Below are 11,780 nucleotides of genomic sequence, written 5' to 3' on the forward strand. Positions count from 1 at the left end.
GAGAGACACACACACACACACACACAGAGAGACAGACAGACAGATGGAGAGAGACAGAGAGAGACACGTCTCATCTCTGAGAGACACGTCTCATCTCTGAGAGACTGCAGCCCCACGGTGTTCTCTGCATCAAACACCTGAACCAATTAGGCTTCACTTGGAGAAAAATAAATCCCTTAAGCCACTTGTCATAAACAGTCACACAAAACTTAGTTATCAGAGAAGTTTGTCTGGATTCACTTATTGAGATAAACACAGATGAACTGGAGAGAGACCAAGACCAAAAAGTCGGAGTAATGGATTATGAAACCCCCCTCAGAGACTAGAAAGGTTATATTTCCAACACTATTCTGCCAACTACTCGAGGCTGAGAAAGAAACTTTAGAAACATTTTGACTCCTCAGTCAGTACAAACAACAGAAACGTTCTTTACTTCTGTGGTTCAAGACAGTCGCCGGTGGTCCGCATGAAATATGTCATGCATACGCAGGACGTCCTAAAGAAAAAAGGCCAAGCTAAACGCTAACCGCCAGCGTGTGGAGGCCGCGGCCTCGTCAGAGACCTGCTGCACTCGAAGGCAAAGTGAGGAGGGAAACACCACTGCGTGTTGGAGGAGGGGGGAACGTGACTGAAATAGCTTGGACAGCACAACTCAAGGCCAAAATCTATTTAATCATGTAATAAGGACAGATCCAAAGAAGGCAGCGCCATATTCCTGCATCAGAACCCCCGCCCCCCCCTTCGCCTCACGTGACCCACAGACACTTTATGGCACAATACATCCACCTGACAACACACACTCATCCTCTGCTGTTACTCTTCACAGATATTAATACACCTCTCACCCATGCTTAGTCTTGCTTAAAATCTAGCCAAGAATGCTGCAGTGCGCCAAGTAACTAGCTAAACAAACAAAGTAAATACACTGATCATGCTGACGATAACATCCAAGGCGAAATGAAAGGATGAAGGTCAGTAATTGAGAGAAGGTGGGGAGATAAAAGCATGGTGTGGTTTGTTTTTCTCCTGGCAGGGGTCCATCTGGGCGCGTGCGGCGAGCTCCAGGGCGATGTAGGAGCACGTCTGTGCAGAGGTTAAGAAAAGCAATTAATCCACAGCGGAGATAATCAAAGGAACCTCCCCCTCCAGACACCTTGGTGGGGGGGGGGGGGGGAAGAGAGAGAGAGAGAGAGAGAGAGAGAGAGAGAGGAGAGAGAGAGAGAGAGAGAGAGAGAGAGAGAGAGAGAGAGAGAGAGAGAGAGAGAGAGAGAGAGAGAGAGAGAGAGAGAGAGAGAGAGAGAGAGAGAGAGAGAGGAACAGAGAGACAGACAGAGAGATGGGAAAATACTTGTTTACAGGCACTGCTGGCGCCATCAAAAGCACCGGGGTTCAGCCGCCACCGGGGCCCTCCGTTTCAGGTGGAATTGATAACACTTCAGATGTACAATTCAATGTTTGTGAGAGTACTTTTACCTCCCGGTGAGAAGGCGAGGATTTCTCACAGTCTAAGCTGCATTTCCTTTCATCTCACATTTTGCAAGGTATCAACAGATTGTCAACGGCGAGGAAGACATTTTCCCACACATAATCAAAGCATGTAGTCAGGAGCGCCGGCACGCCGCCTGCTATGATGTGGATTCAGACGGCAAAGTGCGAGAAAACAAGATGAATATCTCTGTAAACTAATATTGTGATTGTATTAATTTATCTGCGAAACAAGCTCCTCACAGGGACACGATAAGGCACCGGAAGATGAGGCCGACAGATATTCAAAAAGCATCATCGCTATCTTTGTTTTTAATCTCTCAACAAATAGACGGTATGTGTTCGGCTGCGGTGGTGTAGCACAAAAGCTCCGGCTGAAAATCTTTACATTAGATAAACTAAGGATACGACTTATTTCATCGTTCCACGGGGAATCAAAGCGCGCTGCTCCCTCTGGTGGTTCATCTCGCTGTAGATTTTTAAATAAAGCGTCTTCGGGTACATCTGTGTTCATGAACGCTGCAACTATGGATAGCATCGCGCGTCGGTATATAAATAAGTACAAAGCTACTATGATGTTCATTTATATTTGTCCTTTTCTGTGTACGTATAATATTAGATACTTTATTCATCCCGAGTTAAGGTCCCATATTAAGATCCCATGTAAATCTTAAGTGCCAAATGCTGTGTGATCCATTTAAAGTATGTTAACATGTCGCAGCTAAAGCTGGCAGACGGTTCACAGGTCAGCGGCACTTTCACAAAGTCTTGATTAGATAATTACCCATCTATACCTGGCAATGTGTTGCAGGGGAACACACGCCTCCTGTGGGCTGCCATTTAAAGCAGGGTGATCAGCAGGAGCACACTTGTTGATTAAAAACTAAAAGATGTGCCAACATGGAGATTAGATAAACATCCTGGGGGGGGGGGGGGGGGGGGGGGGTTGTAGGTACACCAGTTCTCCATCACTCACACGCCATCACTGTCTCGAGCCGGCTCACAAACTCTCATTGTTTAAAAAGTACTAAAATATGTTTAAGAAAACATTTGATGCGAGACCAAGAGAATCTGGATTCACTTTCCATCAGCGCGTCCTATAAGTCGCTGGTCAAAGAGATACTCGTGCCAAGTGGGGGGGGTCAACAAACACACACTCTGCTGTTGGTCCAGCTCCACGTGATGCGAAGATGATTTGCCAACGGAAGCGAATGATTTGTAAATCCTCGGGTGTAAACAGAGCGTGCGACTCGTAAGAGTTAAAGACGCTCGAGGTAATTAGCCGAAAATATGCGTTCACTAATAACACGAGAATTTCTAATTAACACGTTTTTAATAAGTTGGTGCTCAACACTGTAACCGATATAGACCACCGTCTGGAGTCAGACATTACTCAGCTCATACATGTCATCATGAGCTGTCACATTAACAATTATCTTACTTTATTTTCTATCATCCTTTCTGCTGAGTCCCATATTTAAATGTTTTATCCCTTTGCTGCTGTGGAGTGCCTCCACTAAAGCCATCCAGGCTAGCGACTCATTACACTGAAGAAGAGCCTCGCATGGATCACATACTGTACACAAGAGCGCACACAAAAGGAGCTTTCATTTAACCGAGCCACTGAGTGAGTAGTAACGTAACTTGAGCCTCGCTGTGATGAAACACGCTGGAGGCAAAAGCCGACACATAAAAAAAAAATGCATTAGTCTTCACTGCTTCTGAGAGCACGCGGTGTTACCTGCAGCTTCTTTTAAAAACGTCTTGAATGATAGGCTTCACCCTTTTGAGCTGCACTGCCAAGTGCTGGCACGCTTTTTTTGTCCAGACAAACTGAATACATTGCTTTTGAAGAGGATTGGAGCCTTGAATTCTAAAAAAGGCAATGCACAAAATGTGTGATGAAACTTTCAGCACCACGGACAGCGGCCCTGAATAAGCCTGACGAGAGAGAGAGAGAGAGAGAAGAGAGAGAGAGAGAGAGAGAGAGAGTGCGTGTGTGTGTGTGTGCGTGCGTGCGGAGAAAGAGACTGAGTAATGTGAGGGGCACGGAGTTCATTTGATAATCACACGAAGCATCTTCCCCACCCCGAGCATTTCAGCTATCCCCATGTCTGCGCTTTCAAAATTGGAGACGCTCACCCCAAAACCACACACACACACACCTTTTCCAGTTTTTCCCCGTCTCTGTGTCTTAGGCTGAATAATGCAGGGCCTTTATCCAGCGCTCAAGCATGAGTGGATAATCTGGCCACAAGGACAGGCTGTGTCAACATTTCCCTTTACTTCCTTATTTATTTATTTATTTATTTATTTACACACCCGCCGTAGGACTCGGGCAGAGCCAGGGAGGATGTGTGCATGGCTAACAACACGCTGGCAGAGCAGATGACCTGCTTTCAGAAGACTTTATTTATTTTTAATCTTCTTTTTTTTTTTTTTAGGAGGATCCATTTTTAAGGGGAAGCGTGCCGACTGTACCAAACTGAATGTGAAGCAACATTTAGAAAGACAACAACATACTTAGTTGTTCACAAGTATAAATGACAATAAAGTTGATTAAATTCAAAAATGTTTGCAGCTCAAATCTGCACTGCTAACATACTCAACATTGATTTAAGGGTTTTGAGTTTGTAAATGTGCGGCTCCAAATTGATGTGACAAGTCATTCTGCAGCGGAAACAGCTGAGGCTTAATTGTTGCACATTTAAAACACCATTCACAATGACTTCTGAATCATGTTCGGGTGGCTTTTGTTTCCCCGTGCCTAAATGACTGTCACAATATGACTCTTAGCGCAGCCAATCGCAAGCTCGGGCTTTAAGAGCCTAATCCTCTTTAATTTGTGATTTCTTGTAATTCAAAAATGCTGGCCCACTAAACCACGAGAGATTTATTGTTTTAAGAGTCTTCCTCCGCTGCTTTGCAACCTGGATACTGATAACAGAAGAATAAATATCCTCCTGTATATATATATATATATATATATATATATCCGGCGCTCTCATGGTGGCATTCAAGTAAATTACCATAAAAATCACTGTACAAATATTTTGGCATCAATCATTGAGCGTAAATTGCTAAATAGCTTGGAGCCCTCTTAGCATTCAGAGCATGATTTCATTGGCATTCTTGTGGCAGATGACTTTAGCCTCACACAAATTAGAATGTGAGAATTAAGAGGGATTTCATACAGCACGATAAGTGTATTTTAAAGGCAGAACTGATTAAGCTTGAGGGAAGAGGGAGGAATTAGGTAATTATCTCCTAACAGACACCACTGCTGCTGCTGCTGCTGCTGCTGCTGTGAGGAAACAGGCCCAACACTGCAGGATCAAAGTGCTCCAATCTAGTCTCAACAACAAGCCCAGTTTGCATTACCTGATTGTAACACCTACCTGGCAACCCACGGGTCTCAGGACACAGATATGAAAGAGCTGGTGTCTTATGATAACGCACAATAATACTGCAGGTTCTTCAAAGGGATGCTAACTTTGTGTTTACCTCTAATTTATTTATAGAATTCCTGGCATAAGATTTATTTTGTCTACTAGGTTAATTCATTATTGATTTCAAGGGCAGGATGTTTGAGCCCTTACAGAGAAATGTGGAAGTTCGGGCAAGGCAACCTTTCAGAAAAGTGGGTTGGAGACATTGGGGCGCTCAGTCGGCTACTTTTTCCATTTCATTCGAGATGTAATGTGAAGCAGCAGAAGTGTGACAGACCTGCCGGTGAAATGCACGAGGAGGGCAGCATCACATCAATTCAAACGGAAATGAAGTTTTGTGAAGTTGCTACCTGCTCACACCTCGCGCTCAATCTCTCGGGACATCCTTCACAACTTCTGTCACTCTGTCCGTTATAAACATCATCAGGCTCATCCCTCGTGTGAAGTCGTGTCCTACCTGCTCGTAGCAATTCTCCCAGGTGAGGTTCAGGAGGCAGGAGGAGAACAGCTCATCTTCGGTCCGGGCATAACCGTCCATGGTGTGCGTGCCGGCTGCCGTCTGGTCGGAGGAGTCTGCGGAGTTCTTGTGCTGCAAACGGAGTCTTTTATTCGGTTTCCCTCGACGAGAGTCTCCGTCTCTCCGCCCGGCTCGCTTCTTCTCCGCGCGGCGCCGTGCAAGCTGTCAAACGAGCAGCGGCGGTGTGCTGGCTGCTGCTGCCCCTGTCACGTGGGCGGCTTCTTCTCCCAAAAAACAGAGTGGGATGTTTCCCAAAGTGGGGTCCGCGGACCGCCTGTAGGCGTCAGCTACAGGGTTGAGAGTCCCCCCCCCCCAACAAGATGACTTTTTTTAAATTCTCCTCCATGGCTGAAGGACAGGGTTTTACTGTTGTGTCTGTCGCTGAACACATGTAGCTTTCTGTTAATTAAACTCACCTGGAGCTCCGGCTGCAGTCAGCTCCATGGCTGCTGTTTGAAACGAAATCACTTCTTACTTCTCATTAACTATTCCCTGCTACACTCAATAGTTTATAGTCCCACATTAACAGTGTGGACACCTTTCAATCTTTAGCTACCATTGTGCACTCTCACTGAACTGAAGAGGGCATCAAATATGCAGCAATGCATTGTGGGATGGGAACAAGTTGTGGACACGCTTTGGAGCGTGAGGGGTGCGTGGGTTTGAGTAACTTGGAATCAAATGAGATTTGAATAAATCGGATTATTTAGACTTCACAAAATAAGAAAAACTTCACATTTTGCTGCTGAAAAAACTTGTGACAGTTAATAAAGTTTAAATCAAACTTAGCTGGAGGGAAAGAGACTATTTACTAAATATTCAGCTCTGTAATTACCAATGATGCCTTCGTATACACTGTATCACTTTACATTTAAATGTTTTAAGTTATTTCAAAGTGACAAAACAACAACAATATGTTATATGTCCCTACACAGCCATGGTACACCCACACAGGTGTTTCCTGTTTTTGATTGACATCTTCATCACTCTCCTGTTACTGAGGGGAAACACCTTCATCCTTCATATTGTTACACAGAATGGTGACACTATGCAGTTCCCTGTTTAGCTCTGCATAGCTCCAGCCTGAGCGGGGGTCCAATCAGACTGCAGGAGTAAAAAAAACAGCAGCATGTGTGCAGCGCATTTAATTAGGATGAAATACTTCAATTTAAAAGGTAAAATGTTAGACCTATAATTCTTTCAGTAAGTATGCAAAAAAAACCTTCTAGGAACCTATAATGGTTCGTACCTCGCTCTCTTATATTACAGCACAAAATATAACACAGCCCATTGCACCAGAGATACAAACAGCCAGAGGCTCCTTTTAATCAGGTTATTCCCAAATCAGGTTGCACTGAAATAGAGCAATGCGAAGCACACCCTAATTAATGAGTAACAGACAAATGTTAGAGCAAAAGTAAATAATATCATAATAATCTTGACATGTCAATGCAGTAAACCAACTGCACACATGCAACGGACTATTCGGCTAAAACTGCAGACTTGCTGATGTGCAGTTGGTCAGTTGTTATCGTCCCTCAGTGTTCACGATATTAAGGCTTTAATGCAGCTTCACAACATGAGCCCTGCTGGTTTTATTGCAGCAATGTAGCCTTCAGGACGCTGATTTACATCTGAGCTGCCGGGTGAACGCAGTAAACGAGCTGCTGGGGTTGAAGAGCAGCAGAACCAGCTCTGGTGTAACAGACAGGAGGGTCTCGCCGCAGAGCTGCAGGCTCGGGCCCACCTCCTCCGTCGGACCCTTAGCGGTCCCGAGCTCGTCTCGAACTTGTGTACGTCACAGGTGGTCATCAGTACACGATGCGTTCACTAGTTTAATAAGCCACAAACAATACAGCCTTAATATTTAAATACGTAACTTAATAACTTGTAACCTTGCTGAAATTATTAAATTAAGCTTTTTGCATTTTGTTTCCTGTTGTCGTGCATTAGCGTCAGCCATGATTGCCCCCCCCATTGCAAGACGCTAAATACTCTGTAGCTTGTTGTTGTGTTTGATTGTTACAGAACTGCACAGATCTTTGCATTTGACACTAATTTCCCATCAGGCTCACTTCACACTTCATTATGTTCTACCTGCTTTGATCTGTATCCAGATAAAGCACCTGAGCGGAGTCCTGATCCCACACCCTCCAGTGATGGCTGCCGCAATATACACTCAAAGAACAACGTTTTAATTGTTTTATTAGTCACATACACTATAATCGACTTTGGGGATTTCAATGAAAAGCCTGGCTGATTAAAATGACATTATATTGGTACATCTTTAGAACAGCAGAATAATTGTACAGCGTTGTAGAAAACCCTCCAGAACAAAAGCAGCACAATCGTCCAGGACAGGATTTGTTATCCACGTGCAGCCATGCTGAGCACAGAAAACCTTTCAGCTCGCTGCAAACTGTAGGAGGAGCGCTGCTGGCAGAGCTCATTTGGAGAGCTGTCTTTTAGCAACACTATTTATTGTGATGTGAGACCCGTGCAGTTCGACGGCCTTTTGTTCATCAGCTTTCTTTGCTGGCCTCCTTGTTTGATCAGACGTGTTTGCCACGCATGATCTGCGCCCTTTTGAAGTGTGGTCAATTGGCACAGCGCTGTGCATTTTCCTTTTTCCTTGAGAGATTGTCAAGAATTCACTGCAGTACTGCGAGTATAGAAAGACAGAATGACAGTGAATGTCCCCCATGGTGATTGACCATAACACAGCGTACATATTTCATCTGGTTAACTCCCACAAGGCTCGTTAGTGGTGTCAATACGGCAAATTGTGGAATAAAAACACATTAAATTGTTATAGCGCTAAACAAAGGGTTCTGTGACAGTTGCAGGTCTGAGTGATTTTACACTTTCTGATTGTTGCTTTGCATATTTTAATGTAAATGCACAATGGGGGGGGGGGGGGGGGGGGGGACATGTGGTAAACTGTGGAAGAAAGCAAGCCCTGATGTGGAGGAAAAGAATGATGCAAGCAAAATGAAGAGCGGTTTGTTCTTTAGCCTTATCTGTCACCATCAACCATAATCTGTCCTGTGCTGTAGATTAATTTAAAGATTATGGAGTGCCATACATTTGCACAGTGCAGGGGAGTGCCACGGCACAAGAGAAAGCACGGCTTCATTCTGAATATATGGTGCCGCTCAGCTTGTGCCTGCATCTTCTGCCCAGTGACACATGAAAGCTTTTCACGGAATCAAATCAACAGCCTGGGATAATTCAGTGTGACAATGTAACAATTGTGTTAGTGTGATTTTATGTGGGGATATTTCTATCGTTCACACATCTCTCATGGCGGCCGTGGCAGGGAAATTGGGTGAAAGTTCAGGACAGCCACCGATCCGTCGGAGTTGAGGGGGAAATAAATGAGGTCAAATCAAATGTTGTTTCCCGTCTGCAGACAGGTAGTCGTGCACATTTCTGCACAGGTGCCTTCAGTAGTTGCGTGATTCATTTCAAACTGGCAGCCCATTTTAAACATGCAGTCTACATGCCACATCTCGCCTACATAACCAATTTATCAAGCCTAACCCGGCGGTACGTGCATATACTCCCATATCACAGAGAAGGCTGGAAAGCAACTGTCATAGATGGCATGATTGAATTGTTCCCTTGCACTGTCACCAGAGGGGCTATTACTTCAAATTAGCATACAAATTCAAACCAGGACAGATGGATTTGTCACATTCCATTCGCCATCTTCCTGGAAGATTGGCTGTGCTTGTGCTGTGTGATGGAGATAAGACACCTGTCTCGGCTGCGATTGGTGGGGTAAAGGGCCAGCGTGGGATGGGAGGAGGACTGGGTGGATTTCCTGAAACGCTGAGGTGTTCTGCAATAAACTTCCCTACCCACGGTCTCAAATGATGATGAGGCACCATACTGGACTCTGTGGGTGGTGGGAGATTGAGCTGCAGCGAGGTGGTGATTCACACTGTTTGGAAACACGCTGAACAATACCTGTCTGGTATTTGTTTGTGTTTGCTACTTTTGTTGAGTTACTGTCAAAGAGCCACAGAAAATAGGCCCTAACTTCAGCCCAGGGTGCAAGGACAGATGTGTTATGAACAGCTGAGCGAGGAAATGTACAGCACATCCTCGACTAAAATAACAAAAAGCAAAACTCTGAATCACATTCCAAATGTCACGATTGAATTGTTAACTACAATGGCACGGAGGATGGTGGTGTGTGAGGATGGTGGTGGCCTAGGGGTCTAGTGGTACGGCTTCCTAATGCAACACCAGATGGTTGTGAGAATACCAGGGCTGCAACCAAGCCCCTGAGCAAGGCACTTTAACCCTGAGTTGCTCCAGGAGACTGTCCCTGTAGTTAGTTCACTAAATTGCTCTGGATAAGAGCGTCTGCTAAATGACCTGTAATGCAGTGAGTTGTTTTTCCCCGATTATTCCGACAGCACATGAATGCAGCACAAATGCTCTGTATCTCAATGTTTACGAAAGTGAAACATCATTCGTGTGTCCGCTCCACGATTCAGATCTGCTCCAAAATGCGTCGTGTTCATCCTCAGCTCACGCTACAGCCTTCCACCAAGTTTCATGAAAATCGGACAGTTAGCTTTTCTGTAATCGTGCTGACGGAGACGAATGGAAGAGATAATGATATGTAAGAGTTCCTGTGTAAGACTTATTACAAAGTACGACAGCATGCCGTTGTCTTGCAGCCTCATATCATCCATCCATCCATCATCCATCCATCCATCCATCCATCGTCTACCGCTTATCCGGGGACCACACCCGCCAGCTCCGACTGGGGGATCCCGAGGCGTTCCCAGGCCAGTGAGGAGATATAATCTCTCCACCGAGTCCTGGGTCTTCCCCGGGGTCTCCTCCCAGCTGGACGTGCCTGGAACACCTCCCTAGGGAGGCGCCCAGGTGGCATCCTTACTAGATGCCCGAACCACCTCAACTGGCTCCTTTCAACGCAAACCCATTTCGGCCGCTTGTACCCGCAATCTCGTGCCTCACATCAGACACTAACAAAATAAAACTTGGAGACATTATGGTTTTCATTTGTAATCATGGCAGAGTGAATCAATGGGAAGTATTGAGCATGAAAAGCTGCTCTTACCTCCGGATCAATCCCATATAATTTCCAGATCAGCTCAAACTAATGGCTTTTCTATTGGCTTCACTTTGGAGAGACTTATCTCTCCGGCACCATCTTGAGGTTCTGTGTACGTTCCCGAGGAAAAGGCCATCCACTTAAAAAACTTGTCTCCCAACAGTCCAAAAATATTAAAGCACACATGCTAATTTCCTGACTTAGCATATTACACAATCTGCAGGCTTAATTTAAAACTCCCTTAGCAGGTCTAGTATCTCTGGCTGCTACTACTTCCAGACACTACAGAGATTGTGAAAAATGCTTACTGGTTCATTTCTGCTCTGTCCTCAGGTCAATGTTATGTATATTATTCCCTCACAATTGATGTAGAGTTGAGATGCAGAACAGAGGAAGGTCGTGCTTCCATAAAGGCTACCTGAACAAAAACAAATCTGGATTAGAAAAGCAGTTAAAGAAATTGCTTTTAAAAAAAAAAAAAGGTGACGCAAGAAACGTGTGAAAACAAAATGAGGTCTAAAGTAGAACATTTCTTCTTCACGCTCGAGTCCGTCCACCGAGAACAGCCGAAGCATTTAGTCCATTAATCAATCTACACAAAGTTAATGGACTACTTTGATTATAGATTAATGTCAAACATCGACCTGATGCAGCTCATCCAGTGTGAAGATGTGACGGGTTTCTTTGTCCTCCGTAGTTAACTGACCTCTGTGAGTTTTGGACCGTCGGTTGGGTCAGTTCTTGCTCTGGGAAAAATCTCCTTTTTGTATGTTCTGATATTTTATAGACAAAATGATGGAGAGACTCCACAGATTTAGTTTTGCCTTCTGAAAGCACGATGGACCAAAAGAAAAAAAATTGATGCACCAGAACCAGTCTTTTTTTATTCCAAAACCGGGCAGTCATTACCCACAATGCAACTCTGATTTGGGTACGCTACGCTAGTAGTGGCTAGCCTGAGCAACAACTGATGCTGACTCGATTGACACTTTCTTAAACATTAAATTCAAGGGCTTTCCAGGCCCAATTCCCTCAAAGTCAAGGACCCAACAGGGCACAGTTTGAGACATGGATCAATGTTAATTAGTCATGCCTTCTCAAGGCAGGTGGCAACGTACCCGGTTTACTAGTGTATGCACTGCCAAGTAGCACAAACTGAGGGGTGGAAGGACCAGCATGTTCCCAACACACACCTTCACAGGCCTCATGAGTCCCGTTAATACGACTACCCTGA

This window comes from Cottoperca gobio, chromosome 18 (genome assembly GCF_900634415.1).
Source record: "Cottoperca gobio chromosome 18, fCotGob3.1, whole genome shotgun sequence".
Classification (NCBI taxonomy): Eukaryota; Metazoa; Chordata; class Actinopteri; order Perciformes; family Bovichtidae; genus Cottoperca; species Cottoperca gobio.